At 41.5% G+C, this 19,214-nt stretch overlaps 1 protein-coding gene across 2 annotated transcripts in view; it reads left to right on the top strand.

Annotated features, from left to right (window-relative positions):
- Nucleotides 1-19,214, top strand: part of MAP2K6 (mitogen-activated protein kinase kinase 6) — a 114,764-nt gene that overhangs the window by 22,728 nt on the left and 72,822 nt on the right. The window lies entirely within an intron of this gene.

The following is a 19,214-nucleotide window of genomic DNA, read 5'->3' as shown; positions in this document are numbered from 1 at the left end:
AGAGTTCCTGTAAGGCAGGGCTTGCAGTTCAGCTGTGCATTGACGTTATTTGCATTCTTCTGCTAGGATTACTGAGCTCTTTTTGCCTTTTGCACAGTCAGGAGAGATAGAGCAGGTTGGTAGCGTCTAAATGTGCAATGCTTTATGTAATTATAAAATTCTTTGGTATGCACGCATATTATAAGTAATTTTCTGTGCAACAGAAATACAAACTTTTTAAAAGTCTGTGGGTGAAGATGAAAGGTAAAACTTGAGTTAAACTAGTAGGAAATTAATGTAATCTTATATTCCTTTGGGAATGAGCCGTCGCTGTGCCAGTATTTAGCTAAATTTCCATTGATACGCTTTGAACATTAAGCAACTTTTGATTTTTAAAGGAAGTAAAGGTGAAGTGTGCATAATAGCATATTACAAAAAAAAAAAAGCAGACAAGGAGTCGTTCTCTTCGGAGATTTTGCACTTTACACTAATTGCTTATTGACTCACAATATTTAGAAGCAGTAATGAGGACATTGATGTTTTATGTCTTCCCATTTGGGAGTTACTTTGCATCTCGGTAGGGGAAATATTGGGAGAAAACTGTACTTTGAAACATTACACCAGCGTGGAGGGACTGTCCTGTTTCATTAACAACCATAATGAAATCTTTTAAGTGTAATTGCATATATTTAGTCAGTTATAATAGGTCAGAAGTTCCGGGTTATGGTGTTTTGTTTTGTTTTATTTAATGGTGTTTTTTTTTCTGTTTCTTTTTCTTTTTCTTTCTATCTTTCTTTTTTTTTTTTTTACACAGTTATATTTTGGAGGCTTAGTGTCATGCTGGGGAGGGGATTAAAAAATAAAGTTCCTGACATGGCATCAGAGAGCTGAGGGGGTGCTGTCAGGTGCTCTAGGACCCTAAGTCACTTGTTTCAGAACAAATCCTTAACCATAGAGAGAACATATGCCAAAGAGAATGTATGATTGAAGATGTGAGTTCAACACCAGGTGAGTTAGGCTACCTGGGGTCACTATGTAAGTAAGTATGCAGTGAAAGTACTAGGGTAAGAGCTGGTGAAATTAACGTGTTTCATAAGCTTTCTGCCACTTTTTTGGTAGTAGTTGCGCCACTTTTTAATTCTGCTGGATGGGAATCGTACATGTTAGCCCAAGAAGAAAGTGATATGTGTTCTCAAAAGTTCGAGGTAGGGCTCTGTTTTTCTTTGAGATTAGAAGAGCATGAAAATCGAAAAACCTGGGAGCTAAAGTACCTAGGAATTGGCCTTTGAGGTGCAGAGGTTCCTTAATAACAGGGGAAACCTACAATCTCCTAATTGATCAGAGAGGTAACAGCTTAGAAGGGATGTTCCATGCTTTGATGTATTAAAGAGATGGCATCTAGTTAGTTTGTATTTGGTATAGATTCACTCATTCATTCAATTCAGTTTTATAGTTTAGCATATGTATAAATATATTATGACATATATGTATATACTAGTATATGTGTTTAATATAATATAATATAATATAATATAATATAATATAATATAATATAACATAACATATATCCCCACACACTGCACAGGATTTGAGTGCATACAAAAGTATTTAAAATGTAGTCGTTTGCATCAGGAAACTTACCATGTGGTTGGTGAAAGAAAGCATGTATTGTTGAAAGATAGCAAGTCATTATACTACAAGATAATCGCATAGCTAGTGAAGAGAAATGGCCAAAGTTGAAGTTTAAAGATTCCTCTGGGAGATAGTCAGGAAGATTTCAGGAGGAAAGTGGTGTTAGTCACAATCTTATCTTTGGACCTCAGGGTCTAAACGAAATCAGGTTTCTGTTTGCATTTTTTGGGGCCCACTCCTAAGGCAGAGCAAGTTTTTGAGTTGGGAAGCTAAAAGAGATACTAGCATGGTATGCTTCCATTATGGGTACGCCCATAATAAATCAGGTAGCTTTCTTAATTGGGTTCCATTTGGAAGGTGCATCTGGTGTGAACTTGGGGTCCCTGTCCAAAAGGAAAGTCATTGATAAAAATAAGTAGGTGATCATTTCAGAAATGACGAAGGAGCCCTGGCCTGGATTTTAAATGTGGAATTGGCCTCATTCAGCTATGGTATTCTCAAATGGCCAAGACATTTTTTTTTTTTCAATACCAAACTTCTTTGTAATACTAGAACCAAATGAAATGGGAGGAAAAGTGAAAGGTGGATACAACCTCTTAGCACATGAAGAATTTAACAACATGTTGAATTCAAGGGCCTTTCCGAACCTTCTAGATCACTATAATTCGGTTTTACAGACCTCTAATTTAAGGCACAGCACAGGCAAAAGAATTACAGGCTCCCTGGGAGCTGGAAGGACCGGGTTGCTTCTTTCCAGCCTTCCCGACAGTGAGATTCCGAGAAAGAATTTCTTAAAAAGAAATGTTGTTTTCCACTGTTGTAACTTTAGGTGGTATGCTTTTCAGCTTGTTTGTATTAGCTGTCTGGGGTTGAGCTGACATTTTTCAAATATTAAAAGTGGTAGCATGCCTTTTGAGGAAATCTGAAGTGTAAGTTAACAGGAAGGGTACCCAGAAAGTGCAGGAATTCCTGCACTTTACAGGAAGACAGGCTACAGGAAAAATGTGTCATCTACATTACCCGGGAGAGCAAAACTATTGTTATCAGCCATAATGATCGGAGGGAGGGAGGGAAGCAGCAGGGGAGGGAGGTCAGGCATTTCCTAGGTCACCTGAAAATATACAAAAAGTTTGCCCCCGTTAAAATGCACTCTTCCTCACCTCTTCCTCCATTCACCTTTTAAAAATACTAGCTTATCTTCGTTTAGTATAGTAAATATTAGAGAGTCCCCTTTTAAAATCATTTTAAAATAAAAAAAATCACCTTTAAAGAATATAGTGCTAGGTCAGTCATGACATGAGAAATGCCTGCAAGGCATAATCCAGAAGCATGTGGGAGAGTGATAGGCAAGGACTTAACCCCTCCATGGCTTCGTTGCTTTTGTAATTCATTCCACCCTGGGAAATGAGATGTGCTAATTTCTCATTCCGTGCAAATTCCTTTGTTAGGTTGTACCAGCCGGACTTGTCATGCTTAGCCTGTAATCTGAGCCAGTATGTTTTATACGCGCGTCTATCTCAGGACACAGAATCAGAATAGGTACCTTGGGTTTCCCGAGCTGGTTTTGTACTGGTGTGGCCTTCAGCACCAGACAGCAAGCTGCAAGTCAGGGGCAGGGGCTTGCAGGGGGTCTCTGGTGGTAAATGTAATGCTGGAGGAAATGGCTAAGATTCTCACCCTTTTGTTTTTTTTCAGATTAGCATTATTGTAACCACTTTTCAGTGTTCTAAAATCTGAAAGATCTATAAGGATTATTTTTAAAACTTAAAAAAATACATAAATCATACTTGTTCATTATAGAAATATTCAAAAATATGGAAAAGGAAAGTAAGAACCACCAGTTACCGTTTTGGTATATGTCCTTCTGGATTTTTTTTTCTATATGTATATGAATGAATCCAAAATATGTATAAAATTAATTTATATTTAGTTACCTTTTGTTTTACTTCCCAATATACTCCGAAATATTTCCAAGTTAATCTGTTTCACCATTCTTAATATCTAATTCTATTGTATTTATTGAAATAGAACTTTGGTGTTTATTAACTTATTAAAAATTGAGGTATAATTAACATACAAAATTATATTAGATTGAAGGTGTACAACATGATTCGATATCTGTCTATATAAAAGCCTAAGCAACTGTTCGACTGTTTGACCGTTCGACTGGTAGCTATGACGTGCAATGACCACCAGGGGGCAGACGCTCAACGCACAGGCATGGAAACATGGAACAGACTGATGAATCTCAGAGGGGAGAAGGTGGAGGGAGGGCGGGAAGAGATTAACTAAAAATCTTATATGCATACTAGAGGCCCGGTGCACAAATCCATGCACCGGGCCTCTAGTTTGTATATATTATGAAATGATCACAAGTGTAGTTAATATCCATTGCCATATATTAGTTGGAGATTCTGTGTGTAATGAGAACTTTTAAGATTTACTTTCTTTGCAACTTTCAGATATGCAATACAGTATTATTAACTGTAGTCACCATGCTGTGCATTACATTCCCATGACTTATTTATGTTATAACTGGAAGTTTGTATCTTTTGACCATTTTGCCCACCCCCACCAATGTGTTCTGTGTATCTATGAGCTCAGTTTTTGCTTTTGGTTTTTTTGAATTTCACATATAAGTGAGATCATATGGTATTTGTCTTTGTCTAATTTATTTCACTTAGCACAATACTGTCAAGTTCTATACATGTTGTTGCAAGTGGCAATATTTTATTCTCTTTTATGGCTGTATATATGTGGAATCATATATGAATATATATATATATATATATATATATATTCTGATTTTTTATGTATAACAGTCATAGTCTTTTATCCATTCATCTGTTGAAGAACACTTTAGTTGTTTCCATATCTTGGTTATTGTAAGTAATGCTGCAAAGAACACGGGAGAGCTATTAACTTCCAATATTATGAGTATTACCATGATGATCATCCCAGTTCATATGTTTTTGTGCATTCTATGGCTTTAGACTGGTTATCCAGTTCTCCACTTTCCATTTTTGTCTCCACCTTTTAAATAGCTTTTTAAGTTATTGTAAAATGATATATACTCGCTGAAAATAAATTCAAACCAAAGGGAAATTCATTATAAGGAAATAAGAATCCTCATTCACACAACCCAGAGCTAATTAATACCTGTTAACATTTTGGTGACTATCTCCTTGCATTTGCACATACATACATATACAGTTACGCATGCTATTTTGCACACTACATATGACATTTTGCAACTTGCTTTATACTCTACCATATATCTTGGACATCTTTTCATATTTATACACATATAGTTACCACATTCTTTTTAACAGTTGCTTATTTCAATTTGTAAAAATGTAGCCATTTAATCAACTCTCAATTAGACTTTCACAAAGTTTCAGGTTTTTTTTAACAGCTGTAAACAAATTTGCAAGGAATACCTTGAATATACATCTTTGCACATTTGCCCTATTATGTCTTTAGAATGACTTCCTAGAAGTGGAAGTGCTAGGTCAAAGGGCATGCCAAATTGCCCTCCAGAGAACTAATAATACATTCTTATTTCCACCAATAATGCTTGGAAGTGTCCATTCTGTTCTTTTAAACATCATGGTTAATATTGCCAAATAAATTGTTCTCCAGAAAGGTTATGCCTACTTTTCTTCATCCTAGGTAGAATAATTTTAAGAAATCTCTGCTACCCTAGCCGGGTGGCTCAATTGATTGGAGCATCATCCCATACACCAAAAGGTTGTGGGTTTGATCCCAGGTCAGGGCACATATGGAAGGCTACCAATGGATGTTCACTCTTACATTGAGCTCTCTCTCTCTCTCTCTCTCTCTCTCTCTCTCTCTCTCTCTCTCCTGCTTTTTTCTTCTCTTTCCTTCTCTCTAAAATCCATAAGCATACCTTCAGGTGAGGATTAAAAATAGTAATAATAAAAAAATAAAAACGTATCCTCAGGTGAGGACTCTACCAAGTCAATGAGTTATTAATACTTTACTCTCATTTGCATTTCTTAGTAATAAAGAAGTTGAATTTCCTCCTTTTTTGACATTTGTGTTTCATATATTTGACTTTTTTTTTTTCCCCTCAGAGAATGTATCTTTAACATTTTAAATTGGGGATCGAATCATTTTAAAAGTTAAGTCAGAAGATTCCAAAATTGCAAAGCTTAAGTAATCATGGGTTGAAAGATGGGTTCTATGCATTTAAACAATTTGATTTCCTGGTGAGTTCTGATTTTCATTTTAACCAAAATGTCTTATGTAAACATCACATACTTTATAAACTCATTTTGTTTTACTGTCTGTAGCTATCGAGACCCGTATGCAAATACTAAGAAAAATGTAATGATCTGATTAACATTCCAGTCTGGGAAATGACTTACTTCTGGACATTCTACATTTTTCAGTTATCTCCACAGGCAAAAGCAGTTTTTCCTTAGTTTTATAAATAATTCTTACCTAGCACATGGTCGTGGTATGTGCATTGTTGCAGAATAATTTCTTTTTTTTTAGCATCATGTGGAATGTCTAATCATAAAGTGTGGTTTACTTTAGTTTATTCGATTTGTTAGAAGAATTAGGGCTAGGATCAACTTTGATGATCTCACAAGTTAAAGAAGTCAGTCTCACTTACCATATGCTTAGGCGGGCCTTCCTTAGTGAATGTGCCTAGTTATGCATTCTGATGTAAGAATCTTGAGCTATGAAAGAAATTTTCTCATCCAGCCATATCTTTTAAGAAATGAGCAAACGGACGCCATGGAAATAAATGCTTTGCCCGAGGTAGAACGTACGTCTCTTGATCCTCTGTCTCAAAATTCTTTTCACTAAACCACACACAAACACTAGTCATCCACATTTGCAAAACATTTTTTTTCTTCATAATCTTTAGTATATTTCACATTTTTGGTTTTGTTTGCTTTTGTGGGGAGCAGCTTAGCAAGGGGGCTGATGGTAAAATCAGTGGGGGTTCTTTTTCAGTGCCCAAGAAATGGTGATATATGAATCATGGCGGTGGGGTTTCTTACCAGTTCTCTGCCAAAGGATATTTTGCAAATGCTTTCATTGTAATTCCCATTGCCTACACAATATAGCCGAAGGTTTAAACCACTGTAATTGTTGTTTGCCTTTTCCCGACAATCTCTGAAAGCCCCTGCTGGGTAGCTAACATTTATTCTGGTACATCTTTGCCTCTTCACCTCTTTGAGTACTGTGTTTATATACACTGAGTGGCCAGATTATTATGACCACCTGACGTTTGTAGGCAAATTAGCCGTACACTACATCGTATGGGATATGGAAGCCGAAGGCCTGTTCGAACACCTTTGCTGTCTGCAGTTACCAAGATAAAACGTCTCCAATTCGCACAGGAACACAAGGATTGGACAGTCAAGCATTGAAAAAAAGTCATGTGGTCCGATGAATCACGTTTCCAGTTGCATCATGCAGATGGCAGAGTGAGAATTTCGAGGAAACAGCATGAAAGCATGCACCCCACATGCATGAGTACAACCCTTCAAGCTGGTGGGGGCAGTGTTATGGTTTGGGGCATGTTTTCCTGGCATGATTTGGGCCCTTTAATTCCTGTGGAACAACGTCTGAATAGCACAACATACCTAAGTATGGTTGCTGATCAAGTTCATCCTATCATGTTGATGGCACATCCCAATGGAGATGGCTTCTTCCAACAAGACAATGCGCCATGCCACGGTGCTCGTATTGTGCAGGAGTGGTTTCAAGAACATGAGGGAGACTTTACCTTGCTTAGGTGGCCCCCACAATCACCAGGTCTCAATCCAATTGAGCATTTGTGGGATGAAGTTAAAAGAGCCATCAGGCAGCTGGTTCCACAACCATCAAATCTCACAGAACTGGCCAGTGCTATTCATCAGGCATGGTGTCAGATTCCTCGCATCACCTTTCAATATCTCGTGGAGTCAATGCCAAGAAGAATCGCTGCAGTATTGAAGGCAAAAGGTGGCCCAACGAAGTACTGATGGGATGGTCATAATAATCTGACCACTCAGTGTATAATAGGTGCACGCCTGGCCGGCATGGCTCAGTGGTTGAGCGTCGACCTATGAACCAGAAGGTCATGGATCGATTCCTGGTCAGGGCACATGTCAAGGTTGGGGGCTCGATCCCAGGGGGGGATGTGCAAGAGGCAGCCAATCAGTAATGCTCTCTCATCATTGATGTTTCTATCTCTTCCTCTCCCTTCCTCTCTGAAGTCAATAAAAATATATTTTTTAAAAAAAGGTGCTCAATAAATGTCTGTCAATGAAAGTAATTTTTATTAGTAGGGAATCTATTTCCTCTCACCTTTCATAAAAAGCTTGGGGCGACTAAATTATAATGTGCTTCCTTGTTTGCCTTCATATTCTCGTTATATCTTTGCTTGATTATTTGGAGACTGAAAGAATAGCATAAACAGCAACTTACCATAGCTGAAGACATGTCATTTCTCCTACTGGTGCCCTTTAAACAGACTTTAAGGTTGCAGGATCCTTGGCTAACTAACTTTCCCTTTAAAAATATACGGAACTAAGATGAATTGTCCAAAGAACCTAGTGGGATAGGGTCGAAGTGAATCTCTCCATCCTGTGCTGGTCTCTGGGGCTGGTTTGCAAGTTACCTCTGAACTTGAGCCTCTGAAGGATTGTCAGAGGTAATCTGGAAGCTTTTAGCAGCTGGCTGCACCATGACAAAACAAGGGACTTCCCATGGAGAACCCCCAAGAAAGACGATCCCCCACTTCCTCCTCGACCACTACCACTGCCCCTGCTGCCCCCCAAACCCTGGGTTTTGTTGCCCATTCTGTCTCCTTAGATGGTCTCTTTCCCTGAGCTGCTCCATACAGCTTGGTCTGCAGGCCTTGAAACCCCCTCTTTCTACAGAAGGTTCAAGTTGTAACCCACACATGGGAAGTCTATCACAAATCCTAGTAACTTAGTCAACTCTGTGCTGAGTTGAAGCATTTAAATGGGCACTTGCTGAAACTCTCGTCATCTGTTTTATTTTCTATTCTATGCATCCCTCCTTAAGTTGGGTTAGGATCAGCCCTTTTTTAAAAGACTATTATCTGCAGATCTAGATGCTGATTACAACCCACACCCCCACACCTAATGCTATCATCATCATCATCATCATCATCATCATCATCACTTATTTTATGAGTCACTTTCCATGTATTATGCTTTTGAAATTCACATGAATCCTTTGGGGACAGATACAGTTATCATTAACTTACAGATGAAGAAACTGAGGCTCAGGTGAGGGAACTAACTTGCCCATGGCTGGGTAACCCTCAGCAGAGACCACGCTCATAACTGGGGTTTGGGGTTTGGCAAACTACCACTCGTGGGCCAAATCCAGCCCCACCTGTTAAAAAAGAATCAAAAGAATAACATTTCATTACACATGGAAATTTTATAAAATTCAAAGTGAGTGTCTACAAATAAAGTTTTATTGGAAAACAGCTATGCCCATCCATGTATTTGTATGTTGTTCGTGGCTGCTTTTCGCCCACCATTGTAGTGTTGAGTCGTTGTGATGGAGACTGTTTGTCCCACAAAACCAAAATATTTATTGTCTGGCCCTTTTCAAAAATAAAGTTTGATGGCCTTGTCCTTTATGACTGTACTTAGTCAGCGCCTGGAGTCTTTTCATGGTGGGGCCTCCATATTACATTCCTCTTTGGCTTTAATTGGAAGTTGTTAACCTGGATTATTACTTGTTAACTGCTCAGCCCGCGATCTCGGGGACCCACCTACAGGAAATGTCTGAGAGATGCTTCTGCTTAGGAGATGTGCAGGCCGTTGCTCATTTTCACTGAGCTGAGTGACCGGTCTCCTGTTGCCCATCCTGGGGTCCTTTCCCCTCAGCTGCATGCTTCCTGCTTGCCATATAAATATTTCTTCCTCCCCACCTCCCATGGAGAAGCTGTTCATTCATTCTTTCTTTGTCCCTTCATTCTCCCCTCTGGAGCCCATATTTTTGTTTAAAAAGCAAATAAACTAAAAGCAACTCTGCTATGACCCCCGTTGGTTGCCTGGCTTTGTTGATGACGATCATGACCCAGATCAGAGGTTCCATCCCTTCTTTTGTGTGGCGTCAAGATGGAAACCTCCCTCCATGGTAAGACGGCCTCCAACTCACCCAGACAAGTTTCCGGGTATCATCTCCTGCAAAGGTTAGAGCTATTTTCTCACATTACAGCTCCTCCCCCTACACACACACACACACACACACACACACATACACACACACACATACACAGAGCCCTGGGTGGAACATATTTTGAGGGGGGATGAGTATCCTTCTGCATACATAGTCCCTTCATTGTGGGTATTGTGTGCATTTCGAAAGGAAGGTCATGGTAAAGGTTCTGGAAATGAAGGGAGGAAGCGGGTGTGTGGGAGCTACGTGAAGACAGAGGAGCTTTGGTGGGATGAGCCTAGATGTGTTCGCTGTATCCAGAATGAGCTCAGTTGGAGTCACATACAAGGAAGTGCTCATTCGAACCATCCCCAATGGCAACACCACTCCGGATTCTTTCTGTATTCCCGACACTGTGCTTAGATGCATGGGAGCGACCTCCTTCTCCCCTCACTATGGCCTGGCGAGAGCGAGAGGTGATGCCACATTTTGTAGATGAGCAACCTGAGGCCAGAGAGGTTAAGGAACTCGCCTCTGATGTCCAGGCTGATAGTGGCAGAGCGGAGGCTTTAATCAAGGTCTGTCTGACCCAGAACCTGAGCTCCTGCTGCTGCACCTGATAGACTGATCATTCCACAATAGACTGATGAGCCTGTTCCCCCAAAGACACAGAGATAGAACACATGAATGGATCCCTTGGGAATTTGGGCATCCCAGGGACAGGGATGCTAATTGAGAGGGGCTGACCTGTGTCCCTGTTCCCTTTGACATGTTCCTTTAAGTCTCTGTCGATCATAGAAGACTGAGTCTGACTCCCTCTGACTGTTAAGGTTGAATTCCAAGCATAAATTGCCCACTGGATGAAGGAAGCTGGTTACAGTTGGTTTATAGATAGGTACTAGTCTGTACACACTGGACCACAGGATGTTGATGTTAAATATCAGCAGTGAATATTGATTCCATTCACTGTCTTACAGGCTGTAACTAAGGAGTGTATAGCAAACTTGTGTTTCCCTACACATCTAAGTTTAATTTTTTTTAAAATCTTTATTGTTGAGATTATTACAGATGTCCCTCTTCCCCCCCCCCCTATTACCCCACCTGGTTCCTGCCCCACCCCAGGCCTTTGCCATCCTATTGTCTGTATCCATAGGTAATGCATATATGCATATAAATCTTTGTTTAATTTCTTCCCACCCCATCCCCCCTTCCTCTGAGAATCGTCAGTCTGTTCCATTTCCTTGCTTCTGATTCTACTTTATTCACCAGTTTATTCTGTTCATTAGATTTCTTATTCATTTATTTTGATTTTTAGATTCAATTGTTGATAGGTATGTATTTGTTGCCATTTTGTTGTTCATATTTTTTATCTTTTTCTTCTTCTTCCTTTTCTTAAAGAATACCCTTCAACATTTCATATAATACTGGTTTGGTGGTGATGAACTCCTTTAGCTTTTTCTTGTCTGTGAAGTTCTTTAATTGACCTTCAATTCTAAATGATAGCTTTGCTGGGTAGAGTAATCTTGGTTGTTGGTCCTTGCTGTTCATCACTTTGAATATTTCTTGCCACTCCCTTTTGGCTTGCATAGTTTCTGTTGAGAAATCAGCTGACAGTCGTGTGGGCATTCCCTTGTAGGTAACTAACTGCTTTTCTCTTGCTGCTTTTAAGATTCTCTCTTTGTCTTTAGCCCTTGGCATTTTAATTATGATGTGTCTTAGTGTGGGCTTCTTTGGGTTCCTCTTGTTTGGGGTTCTCTGTGCTTCCTGGACTTGTAAGTCTATTTTTTTCACCAGGTAGGGGAAGTTTTCTGTCATTACTTCTTCAAATAGGTTTTCAATATCTTGCTCTCTCTCTTCTTCTGGCACCCCATAATGCGAATGTTGGTACTCTTGAAGTTGTCCTAGAGCAGTGGTTCTCAACCTTTCTAATGCCGTGACCCTTTAATACAGTTCCTCGTGTTGTGGTGATCCCCAACCATAAAATTATTTTCGTTGCTACTTCATAACTGTAATTTTGCTACTTTATGAATTGTAATGTAAATATCTGTGTTTTCCGATGGTCTTAGGTGACCCTGCTAGCGGTTCTCAACCTGTGGGTCTACAGTGGGAGAGCTGTGGGTCTACCTGTGGGTCTACAGTGTCAACTACAGTGGGAGAGTTGCTATGCAGGAGACACCCTATGGAGCAGGACTTGCTTCAGTGGGACTTTGGTGCTCACTGAGTCTGTCCCTTGAGTGTGTCTTTTATGGATATGTAGAGTTGTAATCTGGTATGGTCTGACACTGACCACTGGGTATACTGGCTCTTGGGTCTCCAGGGAGGTACAGAGTCAGCCACTGTCTGGGGCCACCCAGCAGGAGCTACAGAGAGATCTTCAGATTTCTCTCTCAGGTTTAGAAGTGCCTAGGTGAGACCCAGCTATGAAGCAAGGCAGGCTGGTGCTGGTGCTGGGTCTTGGGTCTTTTATTGATAGGTTTGGAGCTCCCTGACCCAGCTGAAATTGTTTGAAATATTTTAGTCTGATCAAGGACAGGCCATTCATATGCAAAAGCTGCTGTAAGCAGCTTGGGTGGAGTTGTAAATTGGATGAGGCAGAGTCTTAGTGAATCACCATGGCAGAGTGGAGCAAACAGAAATGGCTGCCAGTCAGCCCTGCCACCAGGTAGGTCCCAGCATAGGAGCAATGATCCCTGCAAGCACCTCTGTCTGCAAGAAAGCCACACCTGAGTTCCTGCCCTGATGCCAGACAATCCAGTTTCTCCTCATACTTGTCTCTGTTTCCCAGAGCATCACCCTGGTGCTGGAGCTCAGAGGAAGCAGGACCTTGTAAGTTCAGTTCACGATGCGGCCTGTTAAGAGGAACAGCTGGGTCTCCAGCAGCCTCTTAGACACTGAGCCCCAATCCTCACTGGTTTTTACAGCCCGTAATTCTTACTGCCTGTAGGGATTTCTTTTCCCAGCTCTGGGACCCTGGCCTGGGGGTCTGGTGTGGGGCTGGGACCCCTTGCTCCTCCGGGCAGCCTCCGTAGAGACGATCTCCCTCCCCCTTTTTGTGCTGGACCAGCCCATCCCGTGCCTCTGCACCTCCTACCAGTCTCAGTGTGCTTTCTTCTTTACTTCTCTAGTTGTAGGACCTCCATTCAGCCATCTTTCCAGTGGTTGTGGATGATGGTTGTTCTGTATTTTAGTTATAATTTTGATGTTGTTGTGGGAGATGGTGAATACAGGCATATGCCACCATCTTCAAATCTCTCTAAGTTTAATTGTTTTAAAACAATAGTAAGAACATGGTCAGTGTGGCACCACACCTAACCAGAGGAATACTGACTGCAGCCCTTTTTGGCTTAGAAATTTCTTTTCTTCCTGGTTATTTCTCTGTAATTGTAACAAGTGCAGTTTCCTTGAAATTGTGAATGAACCTATGTCTCCACTGTTTTGCTCGTGTGCTGGATGGAGTAGAAGGAACAAGAATTACCTTTATTGTGGTAGAGGAGGGTTTATGGATGGATTTTCTTTTAAGGGAATGGATTCTCTCTCGGCTGTCTCGCCAACCAAAGCAGAACAGCCACACCTATCCCTGAGTTGTTTCCCACGATCCAGGTGGAAGCCATGGGAATAGATGGTCGGGATGTTGAGTGACTACTTACTGATTCCCTTTCTCTCTTCTCCCTCTGCCAATCCCACATGGGAAGGATGGGTTAGAAAGAAGGGTAAGGCTAGAATCTGAAGAACTAGTGGGAATAGAATGATAAGAAGTGTAGGAATCATTTTGCATTGAATGGACAGAAACAGCCTTTCTGTGATATTTGAAAACTATACGCATATTCTTCCTGCTTTACTTACTCCTTCCTGCACCCTAAAATCCTTGGCCATTTGAAAAAAAAATAATCCCAAAGACTCTGAATGTACCTAAAGCGAGAGCTTGGATAAGGGATTTGTTCAGATCTATTCAACAGATAAATTTCCAATCTATATTTAAGACATTGTGAAAGGGGGGACTAGACAAATAAATGCATTCCACTCTCCTCTTCCATGTAACTAGCTATGAGCCTTGAAAAATCTACATCACCCCTAATTTTAGCTTCCTCACCTGCTATTGGAGAGACTGACCCTTATTTACTAGATTGTTATGAAACTTGAGTAGGTCACGTATGTAATATGCTTAGGCCAGTGCCTGGCATTCATTTATTCAATAATTATTTATTGATTGCACCTTGTTTGAGGCATTGTGCTACAGTAAGCTCACTATAAACATAGATTTGCTTCATTCTTCTTTTTCTCTAGCCCTTGAGGAGCTTATAGTTTAGTAGGAGGTAAAAAAAAAAAGGCATAGAACTGTGCAGAATACAAGCTAGAATTCCTGGCTATGCTTAGAGGAGGTGCTATGAGGTGGGAGGTCCTATGGATGAGGGGGAGATCAGGAAAGTTTTTACGATGAGCGTGGAAAGTATCAACATGACATTCAGAATTGATGAGGAAATTGTGCTCCAGATCCAACGTATGGTGTCTAAGGGCACCGATAGAATGTTAATATAGGCAGAGCAATTCTTTAGACGATAACAAAGGGAAGATGCCCTAGAAAATTATCTGGAGCTTAAACGACCTTACTTGGTGTTTTTTAAGAACTTCCTTTTTCATACCAAGCTCTATACCGTTGTTATTGCTTATAATCAAAATAGGTCAATGCCTGGAATATATTGTGTCACGTACTTTTAGGTGTTTTTGGATTGTGGAAACTCCAGGAAATCTGGTGGTTAATAGTTAAACAAGTATATCATCATATCAACCGGGTTTATAGGCACGCTGTAATTATGTAAGCAAGCTGTTGGTTCAATAATCAATGCCCAGCTAAGTCGGGGAATATTTCCCAGAACATGGCCACAGCTGTAATTTTCATGTCTCCTAACCTGCCAACCTGCCTTTTCCATTTCTTCATGCTTTTCCCCTTTTCTAGAATCATCTGAAGTCAGTTAAGAAGGAAGAGAACTGTTTAATGGACTTCAGAGTTCTCATTGTACTGTGGAGCTCCAGATGGCTCTTTGTTTTAGCAAACTTAATTTTTCAGGCGTGATATTGGATACTGGCAAAGGAGTTTATATATTTGTGTGTGTGTGTGTGTGTGTGTGTGTGTGTGTATTTTTAATTTCAGAAAAAAATTCATCGAAGAGATAAATATATTTAATCCAATGGATAGGTTGAATTAATTTTTCTTTCATTGTCTTAGTTTCAGATGTACAGTGACCTAAGCTCTGGAGCTTACAATAGGTTGTTTCTCAGGGAAGCTTTTACTTCGTCACCTTTCTGCTTTGTGACTTTATTCGACTCAGGGTCAGCAGAGCGGGTAAGGCAGGTGGGCTGAATCACCCAGTCAGAGTCCGGCAAGTCACAGGACAGCTTTTGCCTCACCTTGCTGTCTAGGTCAAGAGAGCACATGACCCAGCCAGGTGGAGAGGGCCTGCCAGCTATACCATCTCATTCGAGTGGCTGGCCAAGTCTTCTCGCTTGGGACTTTGTTCCTGAATGAGCTTCTATTTTTATAGGCAACGTAGGGGAGGGCGGAGATACAGATTTAATACTGGAATTGATTTAAAAATGAGATTGAGAAATTTTGATTCATTAGGGTTAGAAAGACTTTTTCCAAATTTCATTTTTTTAAGGCTGTGACCTATCTAAGAACAAGAGAGTCAGTGGATGGAGTGGATGGGTGGGTGTGTAGGTGGAGGTTGCATAGGGCCATGTATTTCTTGGTTGAATTGAACAAACGTTGTTAACAAAATTAAATACATAATCTGCACCTAACACTGTGCTAGGTGGATGCAAAGATGAATAGACTTCTGTCTCTGCCCTCAAGAAGCTCACAGTCTGGTAGGAGGTGTTCGTTTGCTAGGGCTGCCATGACAAGCTACCACAGAGCGGGTGGCTTACACCACAGAAGCGTGTTGTCTCACGGTTCCAGAGATTAGACGTCTGAGATCCATATGGTATGACTGTTGGTTCCTTCTGAGGGCTGTGAGGGAAAATCTGCCCCATGGTTTTGGTGGTTGCCTGACAATCTTCGGCATGCCTTACCTTGTAGACGCACCGTCGATTTCTCTGCCTTCATGTTCCCGTGGCGTTCTCCCTGTATGCATTCCTGTGTCCAATCCCCCCTCTCTATGAGGACACCAGGTGTGGTGCCTTAAGGGCTGACCCTCTTCTAGTATGACCTCATCTTAACATATGATACATGCGGCAGCCCTACTTCCAAGTAAGGTCACATTCGAAGGTATTGGGAGCTAAGACTTCAACATAGGACCCGGGGGCACACTTTGTAAAGTATACGATTGTCTAGCAACTATACTATACATTTAAGACTCATGCAAAATAATATTGAATATAAACTGTAATTGAAAAGAAGACTTCAATATAAGAATTTGGGATGGGAGCAGGGGCACATACCAGGGGAAGACAAACATGTCAGCAAACTAATGAACCTGATGCTGCTCTGTGTGAGGTGCATGTAGGTTTTGGTGTAAGACGCAGGTGGGATACTAAGGAAGGTGACGGGTGTGACGGGTATAACTTAACAGGGAAGATCAGGAAAGCCTGTCGGTAGATGGGGGAGATTAACTTGATATAATGGAATTTCAATGTCGTTCTCATAATAAGAATAAGCAAGTAAACCCGGAGACTTGCCATCTGGTCCTTGAACAGACTACCTGCTCTTTCTTCTGATTTTCTACCGTAATGACAGACTGGATGCTTCCATATGGGAGGTGTTAAATTAGCACATGAACACACACACACACACACACACACACACACACACACACTCTGTCACTGTATTGATTCCCAAAACTTATTAGTGTTTAGTGGTAACGGCACATGCCAATCACTCAGTTGACACAAGCAGCTTCCATGTATACAGAGGTGGCACCTGGAGTTTGGGGGAAGGAGACAGCCTTCCCTTTGTAACAGATGGTGTGAGTCCTAATGGAACGAAGCTCAAAGAGGGAATGAGCAAGAACCAAGGATCTGTAGCCAGGGGAAGCTTATTTTTAGAAGAGGCCTGTAAGCCTTAAAAAAAAAATACTACTCGAGCGTTACCAAGTTCTGACAATATTGATTATTAACCAAAGGTTTTTTCAACTGTGTGTATACTTAATAGAGTTAGAAGGCAGCTGTATTTTTTCCTTACGTGGTCTGAGTAGGTTTACATTAAAACGATGTATAAAAATACCAGGATCAGCTTCCATAAGAGGGGGCAGGAAGGGATGAAATTGTCAGGACCTATTGTATGAGGTGGTTGGGGGTAAGGTCAGTGGGAAGGAACTTTCCCAGCTTAGAACAGACGTCCATCATTTGTCCGATGGTCCTGCCAGGGTATTGACAGTGGCATGTTTCACATGTAGGGGCCAGGTGGGCACCCCAGAACATGCTGTGGGAAGGTAAAGGATTCTTCAGGGCTCAGCAGCTGGTCCTGGGAGTGGCGATCCAAACAGCAAGAAGAGGACAGGTGCACAGCAGACGTGAGGCAGAAAGTCAAGTCCAGATGAGTCAGCATGCAGGGGACAGAAAGTAAAATCAGGGCGGTCAGTGGGAAAGCAAGGACCAGAGAGTGACCGGGTCCCAGATCCCAGTGTGCAGAATCCAGGTGTGAATGTGTGTGTGTGTGTGTGTGTGTGTGTGTGTGTGTGTGTGTGTGTGTGTTTATTCCACCTGAGCCCCGCATAGAAGAAACTGGATCCACCTCAGCTATTTCTTTCAGCTGCAGGAGCAATCTTTGTTCCTCTGGCTGTCGTGTGGTGATGCATCATAGGAAGCCTGGGGAGGTTGGGTGTAGAAGGATTCGCAGAAAAGCAGCAACAGAAACTAGTTTGGGGCTTGTTTACAACAAGCCCAGACTTATCTCCACACTGAGAACCTGCCCACAGCTCTCCGAGTGGGACCAACAGAGTTGGAGGAAAACAGGAAACAGCGATCCAGCTGGGGTGTCAGCCGCTGCGTTTAAGGCTGAAACCAGCCACTGGTTTTTCTGTCCTTCAGGTTAGTAGGTGAAGAAGCAGCCCTGGCCCCTCCACATCCAATGCCAAGGCCAAGCTGGGAAGAAGACATTGTTCTGAAAGCAAATGGGGATTTAGACTCAGTCTTTGCGAAGGCAGCCGGGCAGTATCGAGACCCTGTAACAATTTTCGTTCCCTTCTATTTATTTATTTTTAAATATATTTTTATTGATTTCAGAGAGGAAGGTAGAGGGAAAGAGAGATAGAAACATCAATGATGAGAGAGAATCATTGATCGGCTGCCTCCTGCACTCCCCACACTGGGGATGAGCCCGCAACCCAGGCATGTGCCCTGACCAGGAATCAAAGTGCAACCTCCGGGGTCATATGTCAACGCTCAACCACTGAGCCACACGGGCTGGACGTGTTCCCTCCAATGTAGCATTTCCACGTATGAGACTATCCTATGATAGCAAGTAATTTTCTTTGAGTGCCTACTATGTGCAAGGCTTTGTGATAAGCACTTTACTTATTAGCTCTAACCTTCACAAAAACCTGCAAGGTAGGTAAAATCATCCCCATTTTACAAAGGAGGAAATTGGAACTCAGGTTAGTAACTTGCCCAGGATGGCGGTTTGCAGAGCTGGGTGGTGGTTTGCAGAGCTGGGATTTGAATCTAGTTCATTTAAATCCCAAAGTTCATGTTTTTCCCTATGTAACTGCCATGTCAGAATAGTGAAAAATAAAAAAAACACCCTATTGCATAGTAATAAGGGAATTGCTTCAGTGACAGATACCTACCTGATGCAATGGGTTATGAAGAGAGGGCCATAACATTAATGAAAAGATACTTATGGCCCAGGAAGAAAGGATGCATATACTGTATAGCTATATAAAAAATATATGCATACGTGTTTGTGTGTATTTTGTTTTACCTCAGTTCAGTCTTTTTAAAAAATATTTTATTGATTTCAGAGAGGGAGAGAGAAGTAGAAACATCAGTGATGAGAATTGATCGCTGCCTCCACGCCCCACTTCTGGGGATCAAGCCCGCAACACGGGCATGTGCCCTGACTGGGAATCGAACTGTGACCTCCTGGTTCATATGTAGGTCAATGCTCAACCACTGAGCCGCCCTGGCTGGGGGAATTAGGGAGAATTCCTAATAACAGTCTTTATTAGGGAGAATTTCACTGAATCCAGTTGCAACCTAGTTTGCATTTTCTGACCCCCTTTTTTCCCCTCTGTCCCTTCACATGGGCTCCTTATTCTGCTTTCTGAATCTTTTCTGTACCCCCCCCCCCCCCCCCCCCGCAGATCAGGCTTTTGGTAGCTCATCAATATGCACATGGTTTGAAAGAGCTACTAGCCCTGCATCATCTATATGACTTTGTAGGTTTAGTACCCACCACTCTTTCTCTGGTCTGAGATCCAATTCTCTGTCTCACAAATTCT

The sequence above is a fragment of the Cnephaeus nilssonii genome (genome assembly GCF_951640355.1).
Source record: "Cnephaeus nilssonii genome assembly, chromosome: 19".
Classification (NCBI taxonomy): Eukaryota; Metazoa; Chordata; class Mammalia; order Chiroptera; family Vespertilionidae; genus Cnephaeus; species Cnephaeus nilssonii.
The sequence above is the reverse complement of the archived record's forward strand: the minus strand, read 5'-3'. Positions and strand labels throughout refer to the sequence as shown.